This window comes from Malaclemys terrapin, chromosome 1, assembly GCF_027887155.1.
Source record: "Malaclemys terrapin pileata isolate rMalTer1 chromosome 1, rMalTer1.hap1, whole genome shotgun sequence".
NCBI classification, from domain to species: Eukaryota; Metazoa; Chordata; order Testudines; family Emydidae; genus Malaclemys; species Malaclemys terrapin.
This window is the reverse complement of record NC_071505.1, coordinates 327,807,606-327,816,198: the sequence shown is the minus strand read 5'-3', so window position 1 is coordinate 327,816,198 and position 8,593 is coordinate 327,807,606.

The window sequence follows — 8,593 nt, the reverse complement described above, 5'->3', positions numbered from 1 at the left end:
CTTTATTTATTTATTTATTTAGTTTGCATGGGGCAGCAAAAAAGCTAGAGTCAGCCCTGCACACACCATGCAAGAACATTAATGATTAATGTTATTACTTTACTTTATATGATTCATATCGGATACAGTTTATGACATTAACTAATTGGGGTACACTGAACTGGTCAGGCCAGCTGAAACTTACTACCAGATACCAGTGAGCCCCTTGCCCTCTTGCAGTGGGATGCTGTTATGGCCACACAAGACCAAACCCCATAGTACCATCTAAACCAAGGCCAGTATTTGGCCCAATATCTACAGATCTACAGATCACTTTTAATAGTAAAGTTATCAAACTTGCTTTACTAAAAACACTGTGGCTAGAATTTCCAAAGCAGCTAATGCAAGTTGGGTGCCAAAGTCCCTTAGACTCCTTTAAGCACCCCAATCTATATGATTTAAGAATCAAATTGTTGATGCTGGCCTTCTGAAACTGCACTCACAAATAGCCGTGCATGCAAAACATGCTTCAGAATCTTTGTGCACACTTGCCTCGTATGCTTAGACAATGCTTTGCACATGCAAAACTCATGCACGCAATATGAGGGAATGGGAGGAATGTTTGTGGATGGCTGGAAAATTACCTAGAAAAGGTCTAATTCAACATACACACACAATTTGATGAAGCTGAGCAAAAGAAGGCTGGAATAGTCATTTGCTCATCACGATGTTTACCATGTATTGTACCAAAGCCCAGATTCAGAAGGTACTTAGGTACCTAAATCTCATTGAAATTATTGGTATTTCCCTGAGTGTGGTACCAATGAGAATGGTGATGAGAAAAGAGATATTTCAGTGTCTTTATTTTAAGTTCCAGCATCTCCACAATAACAACATTAACGTGTTAACATTTTGGAATTATGAATATTTGTATTGAATATTTCAGGGGGGATACCAGGTTGTTCCTGCTGCGTGTGTGGGTTTTTTTCCCCCTTAAATAATCTGAAAAACGTATTTTGATTAATTGAGCAGTTTCCATAGCAGCTGTGAGCCAGGTGGCTAGAATCAGTTGCTTAGGATGCTAAATTCTGGGTAATTAGTTTATTTTTAATCTTTTAATTCCGTGGGAGGGAAGTTTAGGGTGTTAATGGGAGAGGTTTTGAACAGAAGTGTCTTGACTAATGTGTTATTATCATTCCGTGTTTATTGATGAAGTTGGGTCTTGTAGGAAAAGAAACTGAGTGGAAAAATCTGAAGCTGGACAAGCAGCAACTTTCCTTATGGCTTAAAAGGCGATGAAGAGGTTTTTTATGTTTTGTTTTTATCTGTTTTTTTTTTCCATGCTGGGAACCTGAGGGGTTTTGAAAGGGCAGCTTGTGTTCATGTTTAAGGACTTCTCTGAAGTAGAAAGGCATTGACTGCAGAGTGGCAATGCATGGAAAACGTATTAATGGTGTCATTCTTTTCCCAGCTCTCAGTGCTTGGGGAGGACTGTGTTTGATTATTTTACATTGTGTGCATTTGCTGAGCCAAATTTTTTACTATTTAACAATCTGATTCCTGGTCCTGCCATTTGATTTTAAATTCCCTATTAAATCCTTGATTTATGTTTTTAAAGGTAACAACGAGGAGTCCGGTGGTACCTTAAAGACTAACAGATTTATTTGGGCATAAGCTTTTGTCGGTAAAAAACCTCATTCCATCAGCTATTTCTCTGGGTTAAAGTGATCTATTTTTGTCCCGAAACATGAAAACGTATCGGTGTATCCCTTTAGGATTTTCCATGTTCCGTGTAGTCTTTTTCTGTGGATTAGGTCCAATTAGCAGATGGAGATTTGTGAACTGGATAGACTCCAATGCGGGAAGGGCCATTTCCTTTCAACTAGAGGCCCACTGGCTTTACGTCTACTTCCAAATGAATGTTTTATTAGAAAAAAAATCCTTCATAGAGATATTTTTATTGCCAGTTCTCTTCAACATCCTCTAAAGATAGACAGGTCTAATATATATATACACATTCTGGGGAACAATCTTGTGCTGGGAGGCAATGGACTAGGTGACCTAAGGCAGGCTGCATTCCTTCTGTGCCACCTCGATGGTGCCCAGGGGACAGAGAGCTGCCCCTAAATGGCAGCTGAGGATTCCCCTGCTGTTTCTTGGGATGACATAGTTTGTCTAACTAGCTCTCTCACTAGCTGCCACAGGCATAAGGTGGGCCAGGGGTAGGAATGGCTGGAATCCTAAGGTGGCCACATTAGCTGGTGTAACTTAGAGCAGCACTTAGGCTGCTGTAAATTATAGTGAGGACTGGCTTAGCCAATGATCAGGCTGAGGATCAGAAGAGTGTAAAGTGGCTTATAGCTACCGTTTTCCACCTTCAACCCAGGTCTAAGAAAAGATGGGCTGGACCAAGGGTCCAGCCTACATGTCCACAATTCTCTGAATTTAAAAACAATGGTATATGCTGGATAACACTGTCTGCCTGATCGTTTCAGATTACCACAACTGAGCCTTGCTAAGATTTCATAGTCACATAGCAGGAGATCTTTATTAAACACAAATATCTATTTAGATTGTAAATGCCAAGGGGCAAAGACCTCCTCTTCAATTCCTAGAAACTTCCAGTGTCCCCCAGCCCTGTATTAACAATGACAATGAAGAATAATGATATTTAATTTCCCTGTGTTTCATTCCATTTTAATATTTTTCTGCTATTATTTATTCTTCAAATTGTCTGTCAGATGGTCTCTCTCCTCATAGCTCCTTCGTCACTCCTCAGATGTAATGAATGAGATGCCCTGAATTTGCCATTCTGTGTACAGCAGAGTTAAACTCCAACTGTGCAGCTGTGCCCACTGGAACTCCCAATATCTGGATCCTGGGGACCAAATTCAGTCCTTCTTTTCTGTCTACTCAGTGGGACTGATCCAACGGTCCATACGATTTCCTATTGAAGTCAATGCCAGTTCATAGGCTCAGACCCAGTCTGACACAGATTGGTATTTCGTTTTAATCCCTGTCTCTGGCTTTTTTTCAAACTGTTAATTACGAGTCTATTAAAATAAACTTCACTTTCCTAATACTTGTTTTAAGCCATGCACACAAGATCTGCTTTCTTGACCACAATGGAGTATTAAGGTCTATTACCTAAATAATCTAGATACATATTTACAGGATAATTTGTAATTCCCCATATTTTACTATAGGCCCTGATTCAGCAAAACACTTATGTACATGGTTAAATCTATCCCTATTCACCAAAGCTCTTTGAATGGAATTTTCAGAAGCTCTCAGTATTGGCCCAACTCTGCTCCCATGTAAGTCAGTGGGTGTTTTATCATTGACCTCAGTGGGAGCAGAATTACAGGCCAATGCTGAATCCTTTTGAAAAGCCCCCCTGGAAGCACTTGCTTAAGTGCTTCGCTGAAGAGGGACAGACTTAAAAACATGCGCTTTAATGCTTTGCTGAATTGGGACCTTAAATAGTAGGCCAATGTCTGTGAATGACTTGTTGCAGTGTGAAACACAAGCCATGTTCCCATAATTAGATGCCTAATTTAGCTCCACAAAATTTATAGCCACCACCCGATCATTTGAACATGCAAAATGTATAAGGGTTCATCACAGTGCCCATTCCCAAATACTCCTTTGGGACTTTGCAAACACAGTTCAGCCTACCTCTCTAAAAGAGGAACACGTGTGAGAACTGATGAAGCAACGCCTGAAGAATAAAAAAGTAAAGTTGGAGTATGTATTTCCTAGGTTCCAGAGTTCTGCATTCACCCTGGGCTGTTCTCTTTATTAACTGCCTTTCCGCACCCTCTGTGTTCTGTATTTATGTACACCTGCTTCTCTATTACATTGCACATTTGCAGTGTCCTTAATTGCAAACCATGGCACTCCAGCCACTAACCCACTCTGTTACAACTATGACAACAAAGGGTTGCTGATTTGTCTTTCAAGAAAGCCAAAATAAAATTAATAGTGTTGTAATCTGAACCAAAGAACATGGACGTTCAGAATTAAAGTTGATACTCCTTCTTCTTTTATAAGGCTCTCTCTTCCACACTTACCTTTTTTGATTTTTGTCATGGTGCACTATAATAACCACAAGCTGATGCAGTTCAAGTCTGGTATTACGTGTGCTAATTTTTCTAACTGAGGAATCCTTCTCTGCATGCAGACACAGAGTGGATCATTGGAAGGTCATAAGTCTCATTATTATTCAGCTCGGAATGATTGAGCCAGAATCCCATCCAGTTGTGCTAATTTTCTTGCTTTGTATCTTTCAACACCATTAAAGATCACAACAGTTCATCTCTGCATATGCTGCATTTCACTTTATGTTCCATCATTCTGCTTTCCCACCACTCAGTGTATTTTCATATTGCATCTTCAGTGAATATTTGCTGTATCTGGTTCACACTGCAAAGTGTGAAGAGTGTTAATGGAACTTTTTAAAAATGTTAGCAAATCTGTGAACATTAATTTAACTTGTTTGTTGCAATGATTCTTTAACAAGATCAGCAGTTATATTCTGTCAAGTGCAAGGCTGAAAGTTTTAAATACTATTTCTGAAAATAACGTATTTGCCATTAAGTTTGCAAGGGTGAAACTATTCCTGTTGCAAATGTTTGATTTAGAAACAGGAGTGGGGCTTAGACTGAAAAATGTGCGGGGTTGCTTAGTTCTGAAAACTCTGAACACAATAGGCCAGATCTTTAGCTGGTATCAATTGGCCTCTTCTTCCAATCCTATTTACCTCTCCTATCACTTATCCCCACTGTAGCCGAGCCCCTCCCACAAGTTGAAAAATGATAATGCTCTCGCTCGTTTTCTTGGGAACATTGGAGCTGAGAGTGACACTATTAGGTGCTGTGTGCACTAGCTTGGTCTATGTTGGTTTTTGTTTTGTTATTTGCTGTTTCTTTGTTATAGGGGTGTTGGTGGTTCTCCCCCCCCCTTTCCCTTGGGGTGGGTGGGGTGTTTTCTTCATGAGGTCCACTTCTGTTGGGCTTAGCAGTTTGACCCACAAGCATGGGGCTCAGGGCATGCCTGCTGTCTCCTGCACTGTGGAGGATGTGTTACTGAGTGTAGGGGCAATCGATTTATCGGGGATCCCCGTCAACTCCGGAACTCCACTGGAGCAAGCGGCGGTAGCGGAGTCGACGGGGGAGCCGCGGCCCTCGATCCCGCGCCGTGAGGACGGGAGGTAAGTCAGAATAAGTATGTTGTGTATTTTACATCGACCCCCTCTCCCCCCAGTGTAGGCCAGAACTAAGTAAGGTTATTGGCTGTGCTAATATAAAATCTGCCTCTCAAGCAAATCTGTAGTGATTTTTCTTACCCAGGAGCAATTTGGGAATTGTTTGGTACAGGAGGGACTCTGGGTCAAGGAGTCTTTTTTCTTCAAGTTTTTTCCCATGTTCCCCCTACCCCGACACATTTCCTTCACAATGAGACACTAATGTCTGATGTCTCCCACTAGGATGATTCTGTTAGGCTGCAAGAACCCAGATGTGAGGCATGTTATGTCGTTCTGGCACCAGGTTTATGTGGTTCTAAATAACCCTCAACAGCCCTTGAACCTGGTTTTCAAGCACCACATAGATGGGGCGGATTACACAGTGTTTGCTATCCGTGAAATCATGAAATGTTTTCTTCTGTGGTGTTGCTGGTCATTTGAGGAGATCCTGCCCAGGTACTGCTGGCTCGGGGATCCTCGTAAGAATGTGGGACATCAAGGGACCAGCAGGAGGCAGAGCCTGCCTCTGCACTGCCAGATTCTATCTTCCTCCCTCACTAAATGTGGTTTTCTGTAGTCCAGGGAGCAGCCCCTCAGAGGAACCCTCTGTTGTGACCCCATCACTTGTGCCTGGACAGAAGTGAGTCCTGGAGAGTGAGGAACACCTCACTGCAGAAGAAGCAGAGACAGGTTCTAGAGATGGGGGTGAAGAACAGACTGATGCAGGACTATTTCTAAAAGGACTTTGGAGGCTCTTGAGCTGCTGTCCATGTCTGAGGATGGATCCTTGCACCCTGAGGAGAATAACATTGCGTTGGGTGGTAGTTCCAGGCCTGGAGCTCCCAGCGGGGTACTATCTTCCCCTACATGGTGATTCCTCAATCCTGATCCTGCATGCTCCAGTGATGACACTGGGTCCCAGCCTGGGGCTGCACTGCCTACCCCTCTGGGGAAAATAGATAGTCTAGGGAATGAAGTGGGCATCAAAGCCCAAGGGCTAGGGTCAGAGCCAGAGTCAGGAGCCAAAGATCAAACCAGAGGGCAGGAACTGGAGCAAGCAGGGTATCAGGCAAGGAGGGGGTTCAAGACCCAGGCAGGACAGAGGCAAGGCAGGGGCAGCAGGAACAAGGTAACGCAGGAGTAGGCACAGTGGTGGGCAGGAGTAGTGAGAAGCCAGCGAGTTGCTGCTGGCTTCAGAGCCCTCCAGCTGGAATCTGCAGCTAACCAGGTGGCGTGGCTAATCAGGGATCCTGCCACATGCCAGCTGTATCGATGAGCATGCCTGAAGACTAGCTCCACTGCAGGCCCTGATTCCTGACAGTGAGCCTCTACTCTGGGGCGACATCAGGTCTACTTTCTGCAGACACTTGCCTGTGCTATGCTTGGCTGTGACCCGGATACTCTTATTGTCCTGATAGGGGATTTCAGCTGCAGTGCAGATTATGTTTTAAGCAGGAACCACCTTCAGAGTCAGCCAGGGAACTGCATTGTCCCCTGCAGACCTTTGGGCTAGTAGATGTCTGGAGATTCTCTCACCCCACTGTTAGGCAGTACTCTTGGCTGAAGGCTACTCCCAATCAGGTCTCAGGGCTAGACTGGATCGCTTTGATACCTTGAAGGCCAGTGTGAATATGTTTGTTTGAGTCTTCTATGTCTCCCACTCACTTGTCTGATTATTATTATATCTCTGTTAGTGTGTCTCTCCCTCTTCCTGCCTGTGCTTCCGATTGGGGCTCTAACACCAAATTGTTACAGGACTTGAATTTCACCCAGAGATTTGCTGTGTTTTGGGAGCATTGGCGACAGCATGAGTATGACAGTATGAGACCTTGAGGCAATGGTGGGATGTTGGAAAGGTCCAGAGCCAACTGTTCTGCCAGGATACCCAGGCTGCCACGTGGTCCTTGCATCAGGACATGAGTGCCCTACAACAAGACATCCTGGGCCTTCATGGCTACCTTGATGTGGGAATCCCGGTGCAGATTCACTAAACCTTAATGAACAGGTACCAGCTCCTGAGAGGCTTGTTGGAAGAGAAGGTGACTAGTTCGGGGCAGTTTTACTCTGCTTCATGAAACTGACTCTCCCACAAGGTTTTTTTTTTGAGGTTGAAAAAGATTCAGCAGATTTTTTGCCTACAGCTGCCAGATGGTCGTCTGATGCCTGACCCTGCTGAGATCCGGAAAGCAGCTGTTTCTTTTTACAGTACTGTGTACTCACCTGAGACCCGTGGTGTGCTGGCAATGGAGGAGCCGCACCTGGGGTTACCCCATCTGACTGGTGAGGAACAGCAGTGTCTGAACGCCCCGCTGTCACTGCAGGAGCTCTCTGTTACAGTCCAGCAGTTCCCTTCAGGCCAAGCCTCAGGCACTGATGAGCTGCAATCTGAATTTTACAAGTGTTTCTGGCATCTGATCGGTCCTGACTTTTTTCTAGTGTAGCTGGAGTGCATCCAGGAGACAGCGCTGCCCCTCAGTTGCTGCAGGGCAGTGATCACCCCACTGCACAGAAAAGGGGACCTCTGTGACTTACGGTACTAGACTCCTATTGCTCTTCTCTGTTCTGGCTATAAGATTTTATCCAGGGCTTTAGCCAACTGACTGAAGGACTGTCTGGATTCTTTGATACACCCTGATCAAACATATTGGATTCCTAACCTCTGTATTTTAATAATTTGTTTTTATTTCATGATGTTTTTAATGTTAGCAAACTTTGTAATCTGGATGTGCGGATTGTTTCAATGGACCAGGAGAAGGCCTTTGATAGAGTTAACAATAGCTATCTTATAACATTTTAGAAGCTTTCAGGATTGGGCCTGTGTTCTCTTCATAGATTTCTTTATTATACCAGAGCATTTTTAGTTTCCTAAAGATTAAAGGGGTTCTTTGCCACTGCTTCCTGGTTCAGAGGCATTCATCAGGGGTGTCCTTTGTCTGGGGTGCTGCATCCTCATAGTTTGGAGCCATTCCTGCACCTCTCACAAGCCTTTCCATGCCCAGGGTTCCAGAGGCTTTCCTGGTTCCTCTGTCAGCCTATGCTGATGATATCTTAGTTTTCATCACATCTGACAGTGACACGCAGGCACTTTGTGCTGGTTTACAAGTGTATGGACAGGCACCTTCTGCCTGCAGTAACTGGGCTGAGAACTATTTGATCTTACTGGGCTAGCGGCGGTCTAGCAGTCCCACTTTGTTGCCCCAATACTTGCAACGGGGCACCTCTGGGATTAAGGTTTTGGGGGTCTTTTTCTGATCTGAACATATGTTAAGGAGCTGAGATGGGGCTGAGGAGAAGGGGCAAGTGTAACCCACACACCTTCTGGGTGTGGTGCTCTGTCCCATCTAGTGGCACCGAGACCACTTACAGAGA